The 20,106-nt window shown below is 28.7% G+C and overlaps 2 protein-coding genes across 2 annotated transcripts in view; one reads left to right on the forward strand and one right to left on the reverse strand.

Annotated features, from left to right (window-relative positions):
- LOC142220117 (uncharacterized) overlaps window positions 1–20,106 on the forward strand; it is a 328,359-nt gene that overhangs the window by 161,978 nt on the left and 146,275 nt on the right. The window contains exon 2 of the mRNA XM_075289058.1: window positions 13,447–13,526. The gene's annotated coding sequence lies outside the window, so the exon portion shown is untranslated. The remainder of the gene's footprint in view (window positions 1–13,446; window positions 13,527–20,106) is intronic.
- Window positions 1–20,106, reverse strand: part of opa (Zic family member odd paired) — a 34,088-nt gene that overhangs the window by 8,820 nt on the left and 5,162 nt on the right. The gene's annotated exons all lie outside the window — the stretch shown is intronic.

The raw sequence follows: 20,106 nt of genomic DNA on the forward strand, positions 1-20,106 counted from the left end.
AAACAAAAACTTTATACAACTTAAGAATAGGATTTAAGCCAATGTAAAACTGGAGGCTTAAAGACTAGTTTTCTTACAAATAAATAATATTCAAATATTTAATTATTTATTTATTCATTTCGTCTATCGAATAGTACTTTAAATTATAAACGTAATACCAGAGTATGACTGAAGTAATACCACTTTAAAATATCATAGAACATTTATGATTTATTATTAGGGAAATTTTAAAGGAGGCGTAAAAAAAGCAGGCTTAATTTTGCATACGCCACAGTGTGTCTAATTTTTTTCACAATCTTCAAAAAATTATCATATAATGATTTATAAGTATTTAAACATTTTTTTCCCTGAAAAGTTTGATTTTATTTCCTTTTTATTGTAATATTATTGTCGAAAAATTCCCTAAAATTGTTGTATTCACAATTTTATTATCAAATAATTTCTTCTATTTTTTATTTATTATTTTTTCCTTTCATTCATTATATTTTTTAATCTAAAAAACAAATGTTTCACAAACTTTTTTAATTTTACCAGCCTTTATTACCAGAAAAAGAAATATTTCTTTGTTATTACACAACATGGTTATACTACTATGGCTAAAGTTCAATGTATGTTCATGGCATTCTTTATTGTAGTCTATTTTTTGCATTTTTCATTTTCGGGTAGAAAATAAGGCAAAGCGTATAAAGAGGAAAGGAAAAAATAATTTAATTTCCATTTAAAAAACTGTCAATTGCAGTTCGAAATCTTTTTTACAATCATTTAAAGGAGGTTCTTTTTTACCCCATCTGATAGCATATGTTGTTGTTTTTTGCTATATAAAGCCAAAGACTTTTCCCATTTCTCCCCAACAAACAAAAAAAAAAAAATGGGAACAAAATTACATATTCAAAGGTCTTAAAGGAGAGAATCGTTTTTTGTGTAGTCACAAAAAGGGAAGGGAGAAAAAAGTAAACAAACATTTAAGGAATTTGAATATTTTCAATATAAAAACAACGAATGCGTTGAGGAAAAAAGCTAGCACGAACAACTTAATTTTATTTTAAATCACATCCATTCAGGCGAACCTTTACAACCCCACCCATTGCACCCACAACAACAGTAGTGGAACAGCCATTTCCGTTTCCCCCAATTTCCCATTCTCCCTTTCCCCGTTTCATTACATTTGACTTGATTTTATACAACGCCAAAAATGGGTAGGCTTATTGCTGTATTACGCTGTAGGTTTTTTACATAATTTTCGCATTATTGCGTTTTTTCTGGCTGTTGTTGAAAGCTTTAAACGCTAAACTCTAAAATGATTCTAAAGGATTTTTATTAAGACTTTATAGTAGGCAAATAAAAGAAAATATGAAACGTTAGTGACGATTTCTCTTTTGTGTTGTAGGAATTTTTAATAATTTTACATAATATTCCTATTAAAAGCAAAATGGAAATCATTTGTGTTTCCACATCAAATGGCAACACTGGTTACTCTAGGCTGAATATATGGCAGCCGAGAGAAGGAGAAAGTTTATGTGAGACTGTGTAAGCTTGTGTTTTTGTATGATTGGGTGTAATAGCTATTGAGCAGGGTTTACATTTGTATTCTTAATGTGTGGGTGTTGTGATATTTCACCATTACAATGAGGGGTAAACTGAAGGTGTGGTGATTTGGGGGAGAATATATATGGGGTGGTGGTGGGTGTGCTGTATGAAGGGCGTTTATTTATTTTTTTGTTCTTGTGTTCAGTCTCCATCAGGAATATTGTGATTTTTTCCACGTTTTGCATTTGTATTAGTATGTAACTGTGTTTCTACAAACGTGGGTGTTACGAATGGGTGTTCTTATTTTTATCTGACTTTATCAGATTTGTCCAAAGGCTGAGGGGGGGATTGTTGTTGGGGAATTGTCGTATTTGTCTGAGCGTATGTTTTTGAGGGTGCTATTGAACATAAGTTTTTGTTCGTTTGAATGGTTAGGATTGTGTGCATGTATGTGTACTGTTTGCAATAAAGCAAAATATTTAAGCCTGTCAAAAACAAATGTACGGCAATTTTCCCCCTTCTCCCATTTCTCAATAGCTCTATATAGTAATATCAACGTCATCAACCTTGTACCAAAGAATAAGAACATATACTAATGGAGATTTTCTCCATGGATTGGGGGTAAAAACAGGACAGCTAACATATTTACATGCATACACCAAGATTTCCACATGTTTTATAGAAAAAGTCACAAGAAGGAAGCAATATGAGGATAAGTTAGGTAAAATTATCTTCATATTGTGATACAGTAGAAGATACAATTCTGTCGTATCAAAATGTGTTGCCCGATCCTATTTTTAGCTCAACAATAAGTGATATTCTTGGTACCACTGAATCCTGTTGGTTTACGTAATTGACTTGATGTGTCTGTAGTAAAAAATTTTGATGCTTCGATTTAAAACAAATGACTGTAAAAACTGATTTCATATTTATATATTTTTAAATACAAATTTTTAAGTATAAATTTTTTCTTTGTTTATCTCAGAGGCATTTAAATCTTTCTTCTACCAAAATGATTCATCAACAATTTAAATATTCTTTAAAGAAAGCCAAAGCAGATAATTTTGGAATGATTAATTAAAGCAACTAAATATTTATTTAGCCATTAAGAATATACACGACTTGGCGTTCTATATTTCGAGAATGAAAATAACTTGTTCTCAACAAGACAAACACAATACATTTAATTAACAGTTTCCATATCAATTGGTATTTTTTTTTTTTGCAAAATCTTTGAAGAGATATTCCCAATAACAAAGGATTCACAATGAATGAAGCGGAAATTGTTTAAAAGCAATTAAATATCCTCTCCTAAATATCATCACTATCATAAATCATCATTAAGAGCCCAGGAAAAAAAAAATATTTTACCCTCCTTTAGCTCTTATTCTCTCTCGCCTAAGCAAATTTAAAACCCTGAATTAAGTGTCAACACACAAAAATGATGCGCAATTTTATTTTATATCCTCATCATCACCTTACCGAAAAGCCATTGTTGATGAAAAATTTTTGTTTTGTGAATATAATTGTATGTGTGTATGTGGAAAACCTCCCCCTTTTATTGTGGTGACAGTCATACAAAATGTCACAACAAAACTATATTTGTCATTTTTTGGCATTTCCTAAAACCCAATGACAATTTCGTTACTCATATGGATCTGGCTAAATAGTAACTCATTGTATCGATTTTTTTCATTTAATTTTGAGATTGGGATGCCGTAAAAAACGGCAACAATGCAAAATATTGACAGTAGCAGTACACGCAAAAAAATAATTCTTTCCTCCCAAACGAAATTTTAGACAAACAAAGTTCGTTTCTCATTTGCTTTTCGCTGTAAGGAAGTGTATTTGGAAGAAAAGTATATACTTTTTGTGATAAACGTTTATTCTTTTCCAGGATGTAAAAACAATTTCATAAAGACTAGCTCAAAAAAAACATTATTTTCTTGCTAATTGTATTGTCCCTCACATCTTTCTCACATCCACGAGGATTTTTAGTTCTTAACACCTTTTCCTGTAATACCAACAATGTAGAAGAAATTATACGATTTTATAAATTTTTAAAATTTTTTTTACCTTTCGCCTGGACGGAGAATCGAACCGCGGACCATGCACATTGTAAGCCAACACACTAACCACTGAGCTATGTACCTGTTATGGTCATCAATAGATAAATATCCATATAAGTTATATTTATATAGCATAGCTTGCGGCGCCCACGAACCGAATAAACAAAGTTTATTTAACAGAAACAAACAGTTAGTTTGGCACCGTGGAGCAGTGGTTGCTACGTCTGACTCTCATGCCAAGGGTCGTGGGTTCGATCCCTGCTTCGACCAAAGTTTTTTTTTTTTTTTTTACATACATTCTACATATGTTCGGAAGATTCCGAACAAAATGTTCAACATTACATTGTACTATATTAAATTTTGAACTGTAAAATGTGTTTTATTAAAGACCAAAAGTCAGAAAAGAACAGTGTTTGATATAAACGAAATGGACTGTGTTGTTGTTTCAAAAATAACTTTTTTTATTGAAAAAATAAAAACTTTGTAACAAACGAATTTTTTTGGTGATAAAAGTTTAAAATTTTCGAAGCAATTCAAAAAACTCTAACAAAAGAAAAACGTTTTCGGTACACGTTTTCCAAACGTTTTTTTTCTTTGCGTGTAGCTATAACAAATGAGGTCGTTGATATAAACAAAAGAATAGCTCTCATCTCTAAAACGAAAAGGTGATTTTTTCAATGGGACGTTTGGTAATAAAGCCGGAAGGGAAATTATAGACCAGAGATAGAAATACCCTTAAATAAATCCTCACCTCATAATGAGAATATAAATGATCTCACTCTCCCGCTCTTGTGACTTGTTTACACTTTCTCAAAAATCAGCTGTTTTATATTTCCCTTTATATGGCGATAACAGAGTTGCCAAAACCCCCATAAATTATGTAAATTCAATTTACAAAATTTTTTCAGTACACATTTATTTTATTTAGATTTATTTATTACATATACATTATACATACGCGTAAAACCCAGGCATATGAATGAACCAACAAAAAAAAAGAACGTATGCAAAATCCAAAGCCATGAATTCTAAATCATTGTTACATTTCAATTTAAGGGTGTCTCTTTGGTATGGTATTTATCTCCGTTGATGGTCATCCTTAGTAGATGCTCATCCCTTTTGTGCAAGGGCCCATAACGATTTTGAACAAAAAGGAAATAAAAAGATATTTCAATAAATTGGGGTAACAAATACAATAGGTTGGGTCTGAATCCAGAGGAAATATATCATAATTTCTCGAAAACTTTTCACACACACACCCTGTTCAATGATACGTGCATAATTAACTGCCAAGGATCACTTTTCATTGCATTGTTGTTTTTTGTTGTGGAAAATGCCAAAATATTTGAACGTTTTGTGGTTTTCAGAGTTTTACTTTTCAACAAAAAGGAAAATTTTACACTTGAGTGGTGATGGATATTTTAGTAACGCTTCATAATAGCGTAAGGAAGATGGAATTTATGGAAAAATTTAGAAAGAATGTTGGACACTTAGATTTAGGCAGAAAAGAATGTAAAAAGAAATTGAAAGCAGGCAAATTTGAAAATAGATAATTAGAGATATTCAAGTAAGGTTTTAGAAGATGGATTTAACAAACATCCCAAAATTTGTAATATACACATATTTCTAGTTTTTGGTTAAAAAATATTTAAATACATTTGAAACTAACTAGCAAAATTTATTTATTGCATTTGTAATTAATATAAAATATTAAAATTAAGGTGTTATTTATTTTTAAATAGTCTATGAATTGACATAAATTAAATCATCTTTTAAGTTACAATGACTATTTAATTAAAAAACTTCTTGCCTTTCATCTAGTACATTTTAAAAATCCAAAGTTTTCCTTAAATTCTTAATCTATTGGCTCAAAATGCTGTCTTAAACATACAATTTTCAACATATCACTCATATTCATTCTAGGCTAGATATTTGGCCTCATACATATGTATATGCATGTTTTTGGCATTATATGTGATTATGTCTGCCAATGTTGAGATTCTCTCATACCATATATGTCTGTGCGGTTGCGATTTTGTCGCATATCAACCCAAACTTCTACGTCTTCGTCCATTTTATGCACATATATTAAAAGTTGCTGCATTACTTTTACCATACTCTTCAATAATAGAAATAGTGTGTGATTGTGTAGAGATTGTTGGCAAAACAAATGAACTACGCAAACAGAATTACAAATAAAGTCTGGACAAGTATTTCACAAAGGGGAAAGAAAATCATTAAGGATGTTTGTGGGGAAATGCTTTAAACAATGATTTCTATTATTTAAGAAATGTCGAATGAAAATTTAGTTTGTTCTTAAACAAAAGTTATAGTAATCTGTTTTACTATAGCGGGACATGTTATACAAATTTATTGTGTTCTTAAGTTCACAAAATATAATGAAATAAATAAAAATTATTTCAATAAATTCTCTGTTCTTCACTTATATTTTTTATGAAAGTCTAATACTTTGCGAAATCAATTTGATTTATTATTACCCTGTAGGAATTTCTCGAACTCACTCAAAATCAAACTAACTTTTTACAAACTAATTTGAGGCGACTTTTAGCTAACTCATTATTTATGCAGTCTTGAGTCAGTTGAATTTTTCCCAAACTCACTTTTTCTCGATCAGCAATGAGTTACCTTTTTACTCACTCTAAGCTGATGCATATTTAGGTGAAGTAAAGTCATGGAAACAATTCAAATAAACAAACAAAAAATATGTATTGACTTCTATAACTGTCAATTTGGATTTGCCTTTTTATATTTGTTTCAATTTAGCTTTTATTTTCAGAGAACTTTTGTAATTTTTTGTCACGGTTAGCGGTAAGTAGCATAGAAATGCATAATTCAAACGCAATTTAATAATTAAACTTTACTTATTTCCACTAGAACCCATCATTATCAGTGAAGGAATATATGGAAACTTCGAATAAAAGTGTTAAATGGCTGTTTGAGGACGAAGATATTGGGAAATACACTTAAGTCTTTTGGACTTCCCTGACGAATGCCAAATCCATTCAGTGTGCGTCATTACAAAAGTAGGTACAACTCCCTCTGAGTTAAACGAGAAAATTAACACAACACTCAAAATCAAGACAAGATGAACTCAACTAATATTATCCAAATTTTTACTTACGTTATATTTTATTTATTGTAAAATAATTTTAAAAAATCTGAATTGTTATTATTTTTTAATTAATTCAAAATAAAATGAATCAAAAATAATAAAACAAAAACAAAATGTTTTATTATCCACAAAGAGCTCACCATAAACTAATCAGTTAACAGCTAACTGATAGTATGCTCATATATTATCAGCCTTAAGCTAACTCACTTTGAGCTAACTTTTGGTTAGCTGAAGCTTATGCAGGTTTGAGTGAGGACTGACTCGTTCCAATGACAACACGTGTTAAAACTGAATAGGATTTTACATGGGGAATGAGTTAGGTTTTGAGTCACCTGTGGTTCAGTTACGACTAACAATTTATTAACTTAAAGTCACCTCAATTTCCTACAGGGTATATGTAAGATTAGAACAACGCATTTTAAATTTCTTACACATAAATGAAATCGTTTTAAGGTTTACTCAGAAACCCTACAACTTAATTGTTTTTACAAAATTATTGTATTCAGTCATCACTGAAAATTTTTTCATCATTCGCTGTTCGATATGGTTTCTTTTAACATACGCAAATAATTTTTTTTTTTATCGAATTGTATATTCTTCTTTGAATTAGTAATTTTTAGCTTTGAAATAAAAGGATTGTGAACTCTCAGTCATTTCCCACTTTTCATAACAGTAAACACTATGATAACATATATTGTTATTCTTTCCATGTATTTAAACATGTTCACCATAGATGTTGCTAGCAAACACTTGCAGCGAAAATCTCAAACGTATCAATGATGAATTAGAGTCAGATGAATTAGAATGAGATATTCTAAATGTTAGTGGTGTGATATTCTAAGACTCTAAAAGCGATCGCAACTACAAAATAAGTGACATCACTGCTTTTACATTCACTCTAATGACCGAATCAAAATTTTAAAGAGAAATTGAGATTCTCAAATGAGTTTCTCTCTCTTTTGAATATGAAGTAGGTCCCATCTTTTCTCTTCAGTTATATTAATTATCTCATCTCCTTATAGTTCCAGTTACTGTCATGTCAATAATAAATAAAGCAAATATTATTACAAGCATATATTAATTTAAATCAAATATCATAACCATCACTTAGAGTTTTTATATCTATTTTAATATTTATTTCTATTTGAATATTACTTTTATTTATTTTCTTGTATATAAAAAAAAAACTTTATATATCCATTACAAAAAATGAATCAATCTCTGCAATATTAACATAAGCGTGCCTTTCATTTCGTAAACCACAAGAGACCATAAAGATAATGGAAAAGACAAAGTCTTGACAATGTCATGAAATTCAATATCCAATAAATTTTCTTTGTAATCAAATAACTACTTAAACTACTGTTGATCATTGCTGTGTTGCTATTATATTTTCATTTTGGAGAAAAACGTATATATTTCTACAAAACATATGTATGTTGGTATGTATGAATAAAAAAATCTTGATGACATCATCATCATTGGTGGGATCAGCCAGCAAAGGCTTAAATCAGAATTATATGTAAGCTACAAATATCCACACCTTAATAAGTGTCTATAGAACTGAATGAGTGGACGGACAGTACATGATCGAAGCGAATGAAACCAAAAGAACAACAACAAATGATATGTCCAAAAAACATCATTTCAAAGTTTATCAAAATATCAAAATCTTGTTAAAATTGACAAGTCAAAAGAAAAAAAAAAAACAACAATATTTCAGTCTTTTGGGTGTGTATGTAAGAAAATATCTTCAGATCAATGATCATCGATAAAGAAGAGTTAATTTTCAACCAATTGACAAAAATAGTAGGAAACTAATTTTCGTTTAGGTTACTGTTTTGAAAACAATCTTGATGACATTTTAATTTTTGGCTCCTTGTTAAGGGCTTGTTGTGGGTTAACACGCAGATTATCTTCTGAATTCTATCTCATTCTCTCTTGCTCCCTTTTTCCTCATCATTACTAAAGTAGTGATCAATGAAAGCGACATCTTAAGGATTATGGGTAAGGCCATTATACAGATGTAAAAGGAAGCTGAAAGATTAGAATCTTATCTTTTACCCCACAGAGGATTTACACTCATTTTGAACAAAGACCCAATGGCTGACAGGGTCATTGAATTTCATTCATGAATTTGCCAAGAGTATTCCTCTCATCAATATTATATTCTATTCTTATGTAGAATATCATCTGCTTTTGCTCTAGTTTTGGTTGACAAATTTTTCAGCTTTTCAACACTTGGTTCAGGGTTTTCTGCTAATCCTCTCAAAAAAATTTTTTTTTTTGCATTATCTCTGCTAAATACCGTCGGCATTTTAGATTTCAATACTTTTGCCATTATCCCCCAAGTATAGCTTCTTGAAGTGTTTTTGTGAGAAGAATTGTATTTTAGTGTTTAGTAGCATCAGTATCTTTATGATACCTGCTTTTTTTGCCATTTGCCAAGATGATGATACTTGAATGTTTTGCCCAGAGGTATTGGTTTTTTTTTGTGGGTCTTCCAAAAAGAAGCACCAGAATAAAATCTTTTGTCATATTTGGTTGTTGTTTTTGTTGCTATTGTATGTTTGCGTGTTTCTCTTGAGCTGGCTAATCTCTTATGTTTCTGTTCATTTCATTTTCAGAAAGATTTCAAATGTTTTTTTTTTTAGTTGAATATTGTCCGTCTTTCTGGATTTACTGGCAGACTGGTTTACTGTCTCTTGATTTCTACTGCCGTTTTTCGTTGTTCATTGCTCTCGATATTTGGTTACCTTCTGGCAATTCCATATTTTTTTATATTCGAATAATTTTACACACTTCATTTGCCTTAAGTAATGTATATCGCTTTGACAATAGGCTTAAAGACACTTCATAGACTTATTGTCTGTCTCTTGGACTGATATTCTTTCCATCATTTTACTTTTTCTTCTCTTTTAGACTTGTTGGATTTTTTTTAGGAAGATAATTATTTATTCATTTGATTCTTTTTTCCTTTTTCATATTCCTATATTTTTTATTTTCTTTGACAGTTTTGTTGTTGTTTATTCGGATAATTATGATACTCTACTTTAAGTGTCATTTTAAATAATACTAATAACTATATTCGTATGAAACCCATAGCGAGAGATATTGTAAATCGTTCTCTTTGTGTTTTCTTCTCCCTAGCCTCCCCAAAAACATATTATTATAAAGCAAGAGATGTGTGAGTGTTGATGACAGGAGGAAAATGAATTATGAATTTGACAATACGATAAAGGTTAAGAGGAAAGGGAAGTGAAAAATGAGATACTCCTAACCTGTCGCTCAAAAAATAAAATTAGATTTTTTGTTATATACCAACATAAATACAAAATACCGACAATTTGCAAATGAATACCAGTCCCTCTGTTAGGTGAAATATTTTCATATTATATGAGGTGTAAAATGAGAGATTGGAGAGGTGGAATTATTTGGAGACAAAGTATGTGAGAGAGAGAGTGAATGCAGTTATTGTTAACATAAGTCAAACAAAATGCTTTCAGAATTAGGATTATTTTTTTAATTTTTATATTAAAAAATATAAAAGTTTTTTTAATTACTATTTTAAAGTCGCAGTATAAATAAAGTTTTCCCATGTTTGCCATCAAATAACATTTCTCAATCCTATATTTTTTCCCGACCAATAATATATCTATACAGTAGCTTTCTTAGAATCTTTTATGTGGTTTTAGTATCTCAAATTTCGTTTCTAATGATTTTCTGGAATAAGAGAAAAATTCTCACAAATGTTGCTACTGGTGTTGCTTCATATAGGTCACATCTTTCTCATTTTGTTTTGCTCTTCATATGAAATATGAGATTTTTTCCATTGGTAGGCGACAAAATATTTTCGCATGTCATTTTAAAATATAAGAATAAAATTCTAAAACCAAAATAAAAACTTGGTATTTCTTAATTTAGACACACACAATATAGAGTTAATTGCTTCTAGACAAGACTAACTAACTGACGAACGGATGGATGGACATTGGACCGCAGAATGGATAGTTGAGCTATGTGTGTTTTCACAAAACAAAAAAAAAACTTTTCAGCATGTCACAACTGTCAAATGTGATTAGCCAGACTATGGAGTATGTAGTTGTAGTAGCAGCAGAAATAGCTTCAAGTGGAAGTAAAGAAAAAACATTTAAATATATAAAAATTTGTTTATTTTATTAATTGACTTTTTGGTCCATAGAGATGGAAAAAAGGAAGAATGACCAAAGTATGTTGGGCATATGTCAACAGCAAAATATTTGGGTTAAAATAATTTTGCCGCCTTTGCTGTCGTTTTGGCTTTTTGGCATTCACCGCAAAGGCGTTCAAGCAGAAATGTTAAGATGAAATTTTTGTCAACATTGTGGGGTCCAAAGACCAGAATAATAAGAAGGCAACAAATTAATACCGGTGGTGGTGGGAAGGAATGGTTATGACCTACAGAAACCAGCTAACCTTATTTAAGAAAAAAGAAAAACTCAGAAAATAAATGAAGCCGAAAGAAAACCAAAATTGACAAGATTTTGGTAGACTTTGCTCAGATATCCATATGTTCATACATATCCAAGAAATGAAATTCTAGTTTGAGAAAATTCTTAATAAATATTTTTTTTTGTGCAAGATGTTCATATTTTTTAAGGATTTCGTTTTTTGGTTTCTTCCTATGGTAATATCCCCCCAAAAGATTAGTCAGGGATTTCTTGACTTGATTCTTTCTACGGTTTATATTTTTACTTTGTTTTGTTTTTTTTTTTTTTTTTAAGCCAAACGTTTCATTTGAATTTATACAAGTTGACAGTTTAATTTTATGGTTTGTCTGTGGCTGATCTGTTTTATATGAGCTCCAATGTTTCTGGTTTTTTTGTTTGTTGGGAGATTTGATTCATTTGATTATGATACCTTTTTTGTTAGTGGTATCACAAAAAAATTATCTGTATATTCAAAAGAAGTTACCAAAGAATTTGAAATATGTTTTTTTATTTTTGTTTCTGCCAGAAAAAAAGGTAGCTAAAGGGCGTTACTGGGTGTTTTGCTAAAAATTTTTTCTTATGCCAGAGTATATCACATGGTCAAGAATTTAGTTTTGTATGCCAAAAATTAATTTCAAATTATGACAGCTCAAGGCATTTTAGAGAGTGGGAATGTAAAATGTTCACTACGTTTTCAAAGGAATCGTCAAAAGAATTTTTCGAAAGGAATTTTAGAGATTCCAGGGAGAAATATGCAATATGCTATGTGAAACATTTTCAAAAAGCAAATAGTTTTGGATATATGATTTTTTTTTATAAAAATTTAAATATATTTTGTAGACTTCTTTAAGAATCTTTAAAGTTTTTGATAAGAAATTCTTAAATTATGGATGTTTTTATTGTATTCGACCTGTATATAGATTTTCCAATTGATAATTGTTGATAAAAACGAGCTCGATTAATTTTTATTTATTCAATATTTCGTCTTTTCATTGAAAGACTTCATTCTTGAATTTTAAAACACCAAATAAATGGCTTTGTGTAACTTACATTTAATAAAAAATAAATATCTTGTTTAATTCGTTTCAACAAAAATATATATTTTATATTTGTTAATTTATAATTGTAATTATTTATTAAAAAAAACAACAACAAAATATTTACAATGACCTAATTTTTATAACATTTTCTTAACATAATATTTTATATGTGGATATTTTAGATGATTTTAAGAGTTTTTTTCCATTTTTTTTTTCTAAAAACAAACTTTTGAACTTGTTTTTTTATCATTTTCTTATTGTTTCACTAAACAAAATAAAATACTTTCTTGTGCAACCCCTTGTCTCAACAATATTTTCGAGTAAACGCCCTTTTTACTCCAAAAAAATTCTTACTTAGTAAATTATTCTATTTTCTGCCATTTCAATAAACCTAATTTCCGTAAAACATAAAATTTAATAAGCCATAGCATTTGTTGGGGTAATTTTTTCTCAAACAAAAAAAAACTCTTCTACAACAACAAAGGATAGCAACTAAGAATATGTCAACATAATCGGCTCAAACACGCAACACTTAGGCCTGGAGATAATAAACTATTGTCATACTTAAGCCGGTAGGTTTTCGCTCTATATTTCCATAAGGAAAAACTAACCCTTAAAAATCGAAAAATTAAAAAAAATGGCTACTTATTGTTGGAAATAACAACCCTTTTGCTTGATATGAAGACAACAAAATAGTATATGTCTTGCCATCGTTATTATATTATCTATGAATTTCCATGGTCATGGATGTTTAGATGGATGCAAAGCCTGTCAGCCGTCTTCCATTTCTATTTTTGTTTTTTGTTATTGTTGTTGTACTAATACCTTGAAATTATAATGAGAGTCCTGTTTATCATTGCTTATTTGTTAACCATCCGACAACTATGTATTTTGACATTTATAACATGACTGACTGGTTTGTGTCAGTTACGCTTATTGTCATTATGATTATCATTTATATTATAACGTACTTTTTTAGGTTTTGATGGCGATGTCATCAACGCAGTGCTAATGATGAGGATAATGATTATAATAAAATGGGCTGGACGTTTAATAGGGAAAACACCCTTATTTTTGGGTGAAATAGAATTTTGAGGGGGTGTTTTTCAAAATTTTTTAAATATATGAAATTATGTAATAATAAATATATCACAGATAAATGTTTATAAAATAATAAATTATTTAATTGTTTTATGATTTTTTTATAGATACAAAATTTCGGAGAAAAAATTCACCAACAAATTGGGCCGGAGAAATGGAAGATTCTTGAAAGGAAAAATTTTGAAAGGTAATAAAAAATATTTTCTAAATATTCAGTTTATGTTTAAAATAGTTTATAAAAAATCTTTTAAATTTTTTCGTAGTTAGATAATAGAAAAACAATCAAAATTACAGAATCTATAAAATAAATTCTAACATAATTTAAACGTTTTTATTTTAATCTATGTTAAAGAGTAGCCACGAATATTCTTCTTTTCATTAAGGATATTTCGAAATAAAGCAAATTTTAATGATGAAAATGCATGGGTTAATGAAACAGTTTGTAGAAAAACGATGATCACCACAAAATAAATTGATATCTATCAAGACTTAAACTACCCAAGATTACAATATGAGACTCTCTAATTAAGCTATTCCATAGCTTAAGTGATAGCCAATGTTTTTTTTCTCTACTTATGTAAAATTTTCTCACTCTCCATTTTTATTTCTCTCCTTTTTATAGATGTAACTATTTTTATTATTATTACAAGGGCTTTTGTTATTACTTCACATAACTCTAAAACCAAACCATCTCCATAGTAATTTTTTATGATATCTACTCATTATTGGCAAATTTAAAATTGTTTACCCTACACACCACATTGGTTTGGGTTGCTATAATGGTTTTTATGGCCACAAACATAATGCTAACAAAATAATTGAAAAAAAAAGAAATCTGCAAAAAAACTGTTCAACACTCCCAAACGAACGTTTTTGTTGTTGGTCCATAGTGTTAATGCAAGTGAACAGTAATAGCAACTACGAAAAATAAAACAAAGCTCATTACATCCTTGTTAGTTTAGTTGTTGTTATTGTTGTTGGTCTGACATTCTTTATACAACAAGGGTCATTAAAATGAAGTTTACTCCTTTGGAGTGTAGTGCATTTAAACTACACTTCAGTTTAGTGGCAGTTAACAAAACAAACAAAAAAAAACCAAAGAAAAATAAAGCTAAAATGAAAGCTAATTATAAAAGTATTCACCAACCATTAAGCAGAAGAGAGGAACTTGAAGAGGGAGAGAGCAGAGTAGAGTAGAGTATGATATTTAACATTTCCCTTTCTGTTAGGGTTCTATTAACCAGAGAAACGACCAAGTGTCGGAAAAGAGCATAGATTTAATGAGCCATCATAGTACAATCTCCCCTTCATAAAAAGGGAAACGGAAGTTTGGCAAAAAATGAAGAGTAAATTTTATGGCTGTTGAAAGATCTAGAAATCTTTTGGTTTATTTAAAGGATAGTAGAAAAATAATAAAAAAATAAAGTTTTAATAGTTAAAATAGAGAGGTAAAATTATATGCTTTATAAATTTACTAGCTTTATATGTTAAGTAAGGTATAATTATTATTTATAAAAATATTTTGATATACATTCTTAAATAAGCATTGGTATTATAATATTGTATAAATAATATTTATTATATTAATATCATTATCCTAAACACATTAATATCTTATACAGAAAAAATAGATTCTTTTATTTATTATTTCTAAAAACCTTGCCTTTGTCAGTGATTGATGGCTTTATCTACTTCGACAATATAAGTAAGGTATAATTATTATTTATAAAAATATTTTGATATACATTCTTAAATAAGCATTGGTATTATAATATTGTATAAATAATATTTATTATATTAATATCATTATCCTAAACACATTAATATCTTATACAGAAAAAATAGATTCTTTTATTTATTATTTCTAAAAACCTTGCCTTTGTCAGTGATTGATGGCTTTATCTACTTCGACAATATCTCCGTGTTTTTATTTTTGTTTTCCAAGGAAAAAATCTTGGCATATTTGTCAAAATCGAATAATTACTTTGTTTGTCGTTTGTTCTTGACATGCAAAAAAGGTTACTTCTACATTATCCTTTTTGGTCGTTGACTATGGAACAAAAAATTCTAAGAATTTCATAATGTTGTTTGGTGCATGTTGAAAACAAGAGACACTATCACAGTTGCTGACTTTTTGAACATTCAGGTATATGTACATATCATAAAATATTTCAACGTTGTATTGTTGACTAGTGGGTTTGAGAACTCATCCATTCAACAAAATGGATTACAATGGACAAGCGATAGGAAGGTTTTGCCAATTTGTTCCGCTCTTGGTAATTTTACAAATAAGGAAGAAGGTTACAGCTATTGCTATGTTTTTAATTTGTATGAAATATCTTTACTTTGTGGGTGATTTCAAGGTTAGGCCGATATAAAAGCGATATTCATTAATATTGAAAATGTCCTTATTTAGGATTTTGTGAAAATTCTGGTATTAACTAGTTTTTATTCACAAGAAAATAATTTTGATATATATTTAAGTAGAAACAAGTAAAAAAAACATTGCAAATATCTTTTTATTTAATATAATTTTCTAATTTGTGTAAACGAGAATGAAAGAATTTCAAAACTATCAAAAATTGAAAGCAGAAGCTGTTTGCAAATAGTCCATGATTTAATCTTAAAGAAGATCTATCTAAAGATTTTCTCTAGGGCAACAGAAAATTCCGTAATTGACACAAACTTAATTGTTTTTTAATTTAATAATACATTTCATACATTAATCACGAAACTTCAGCATTAAAACTTAGAAATTTACTTTAAATATTTGTTTGGTTTTCTTGGCTTTACGCTTAAGTTTTGAGTTCGTTTTTGTCAGTTCTAAAAAAATTGCCCAATTTCCATGAAGGAATTTTTAAAATTATGAAATTAAAATGGATTTATTTAAACAACTATTAAATTATTTTATAAAGATCTTTTATTATATTTATTTTGAAAATCTTTGCAAAATATATAGCTCATATATCTTTAAAATGATGCCAATGAGAAACTTACAGGCCAAAAATTTATAGCTTAAAATTTAACTGTCATTTGCAGCAATGCAGTGTGTAGACTTTTGTACTACTGGCTGGTTATGTTGTTGTTGGTGTTGATATAACATCCAACGACAATGACGCCTTTATGGTAAGGCATAAATGCAGATTCTTGTGTCCTTGCCTGCATTGAATTGAACAGAACCCAAAAACATCCTAGCAACCACCCCTTTCCTCATTTTTCACATAGTGCCGTCATACATATACAACAATTGACGCCATATTTGTTTTTGTTCAAAAAAGGCTTTTTCAAGCAAAAAGGAAAATCAAACGCACAACACACAAATCCAAACAAACACGTAAAACATTTTTCCTACATGGACCATTATATGGTACAAAGCGAGTACTTGAATCCCATACATACAATAGTCTTACACATATATATACAACAAGTACCAGTTTTTGTTCCGGTTTCCCAAAAACACTACTTGTTCACAGAAGACCGGAACAGAAAAGGACATACGGAGTATGTGTTTAAGGTGTGTGCATGTGTATGGGATTGAGGTCTTTAGTGTGGTTGTATTATTTGTTGGATGTCAGCATCATCATCACCATACAACAGCCACACTGAAAACCAATACAAGGTGTTGGAGGCGATCAAGCAGAAAAACAAGAAGCAACATATATCCAAACAGAACCAAAAAAAAAAAACGCAATATTTGCATGCCTATTTTGTCAGGATAAAAGACTGGAAATTCCTCCCAAATAAACCACGTAAAAATCATTGTTCCGTTCTCCCCCCATATACTATATAGAAAAACAAGGAGAGCAATAAGTACAGGAAGCCTTTGACCAAAGTTAAATTGAATTGTCGACAATAGTCTGCATTTAATAAACACTTAACAATAAAATCAAAGGATATTGAGGTAAAAACAGGATAGTGTAAGGCCAAAGGACACTGGGCCATAAATGTATATCCATACACATACTCATGCCAAAAGAGGAGGATGTTTAAAATCAAACAAAGAGGTTAAATTTAAATGGTAAACAATAGGCAACCTTAAAATACCGATAAATATGATGCATATATGATGGCAAAATATAAATACGAGGAGAAACATGAGGCCAGGAGCGTCAACAAAACAATGTCATAAAAAGGCAGCGGGAATGAATAAAATAATATATAAAATAGGTTGTAAATAAGAAATGATGAAAATAAATTACAATACACAAATAATAAAAATAGGCAAAGGAAATATAAAGAAAACGAAAAACTATATTACATGTTAGCCTGATACCGAAACAGGCAATTGACGTCCAAATGCATTATATCTAATTATACAATTATTTTTCGAGCTTTATGGACAGATATAGATTAAGGAACATGGTTAATAGAGCCATTGAAAAGAAAACGCCAGATACCAATCTATGCACGCCTGGACTGTACATGTTTCGGTTCGGGCGAATGAACCTTTCCACAGCCTTTAGTATAGATCTGGCTGGGAGAAACTATTTTTTTTACAAGATGCATGAATGGGAAGAATGTTAAAAAATAAAAATCACAAGCTGCGTATATGATAATAAATTAAAAAATAATAATAAATCAAAAGCACATATAAAATATTAAGAAATTAAATAAAAAAAATCAACTGAAACACATATGTTATACTATATAAAAAATAAATAAAAAAATTATGATAATAATAAAAATAAATAAATTGTCTGTAAGCTGCGTATATAATAAGATATTAAAAAAAATAAATAAATAAAAGACAAAATAAATAAAATATTAAAGACAAAAATTAAACTGAAACACATATACTATATAAAAAAAAATAAATAAAAACGAAAATTATTATAATAGTAAAAATAAAAAAATTGTCTGCAAGCTGCGTATAGATAAAGATAAATTAAAAACCAAAAATAAATAAATAAAAGACAAAATAAATAAAATATACATATAAAATACTAAGGAATTAAAGAAAAAACAAAAACTATACTTAAAATTGAACTGAAAAATCAAAACATAATTAAGGTTTTTCCTTAAGAAGTGAAAATTAAAGAAGACTTTAGCATACAAAATAAATATGGAAAAAAATCATAACAATTTTTATAACAATACTTATAAGTCCTAAAATGTCATTAAAATTGAACCAACCATATTTTTCATTAGGAAGGGGAAAATGTTCATTAATAATATGAAAAATTTCATTATTTAATAGAAAACTCATAACAATAAAGAAAAGTTTCATTGTATTTATGAAATTGCTTCGTTAGCTCAATTCTAATGACAAATTTCGTTAATATAACGAAGATTTTAGTACCAATGAAAGATTTGAAAATACTTTTTTATCCACAGTATTTACTCTACATCCATCTTTAAGCTATAATTCCTAAATCTGTGTATTATATAAAAAAGTTAAAAAATATTGAAGCATCCCAATTTTCCACTAACCCCTTTAACCCTTTTGCTCACCTACGCCTTTGATTTCATTTTGTGGTTTTTACTTTGGTTTTTAATTTTTCTCATTTTAAGTTAAGCCTTTGTTTGGTATTTGCTGATAAATAAAAAAAAGCATTACATTACTTAATAATCGAACGGACTTTTTATGTGTTTAATTAACGATTCACACCCATCGTAATCAAACTCATAACTCCATTGTGTGTTTTAAATTTTTTGTTCATTTTCGCTTTGATATATCCATAACTCTGTTAAGGCAATTTTATATGCTTTACATTGTTTTTTGAAAATGAGCAAAAAAGAGCAATTATAAGCGTTGAGTTTTGTTGACACATTCAAAAAAGCCATATGCCATAATTATGCAAATAAGACAAAACAACAGTATTGTTTTGTTTTGTTTTTTTTTTTTTTTTTATTTTTTTTGATAGACAAATATGAAATTTAGATACGTAAATCGATTATTTTCAAAATATTTAAAAAGAATCTAAATTATTATATTATTTTTTTTTTTTTGAGTTTCAATGAAATATTTGTAGTTTTATTGAAAATCGTTTAGTGAATAGTAAACAAAAACTGTTTATTTAAAATATATAAGAATAACATCCATTTTATGTTAAGGTTTTAACTTAGGAGCAAAAAAACATCTCATTTTCTTAAAAGTGATCATTCAATATAACGAATTTCTTTAGTTTGTTGTCAATAGGGATGATTTAAAATTTATAACAAATATATATTTTTTCTGCTTGAAATTTCTCTTTTAGTTATTAATTAAAATTTGGATAAATTTGAACATAATTTTCTTTTCCCATCTACACCCCAAAATAAGCCAAATTTCTTCTTGTATTGTTCTATAAAATTGCATTAACAAAAATCAAATCTCATATATAATTTTAAAAATGACTTGTATTTATTATGAAACTCCCATATTAAAAGTTAACATCATAAATTTGTACACACACTAAAAAAAGGGGTGTAGCCCCCGTATTTGGAATGAAATGGTAAAAAAAATTGTTGTCAAGAAAAAATTGCATATCATTGGAAAGTAATTAAAATGTTAACATATTGATATATAAGAAAAACAAAAATAATCCAAAAATCAAAATACCGACAGAGGTTTAAAAAACACAAATAAAATCTCTGAAGTAATGCCGTGAAGCGCCTCATCACCAACGAAACAAAGAGGAGGAGAACAATTGACTCTAAACAATATTTAAGACATGATGATGGATTAATTTACTATAAATCATTTTATGATCATATATCCCAAAAAGAATGTATATCGATAATATTAACCAACGAAAATTAGATCTGTGATGAGTAAGAGAAATAGG

The sequence above is a fragment of the Haematobia irritans genome, chromosome 1, assembly GCF_050003625.1.
Source record: "Haematobia irritans isolate KBUSLIRL chromosome 1, ASM5000362v1, whole genome shotgun sequence".
NCBI classification, from domain to species: Eukaryota; Metazoa; Arthropoda; class Insecta; order Diptera; family Muscidae; genus Haematobia; species Haematobia irritans.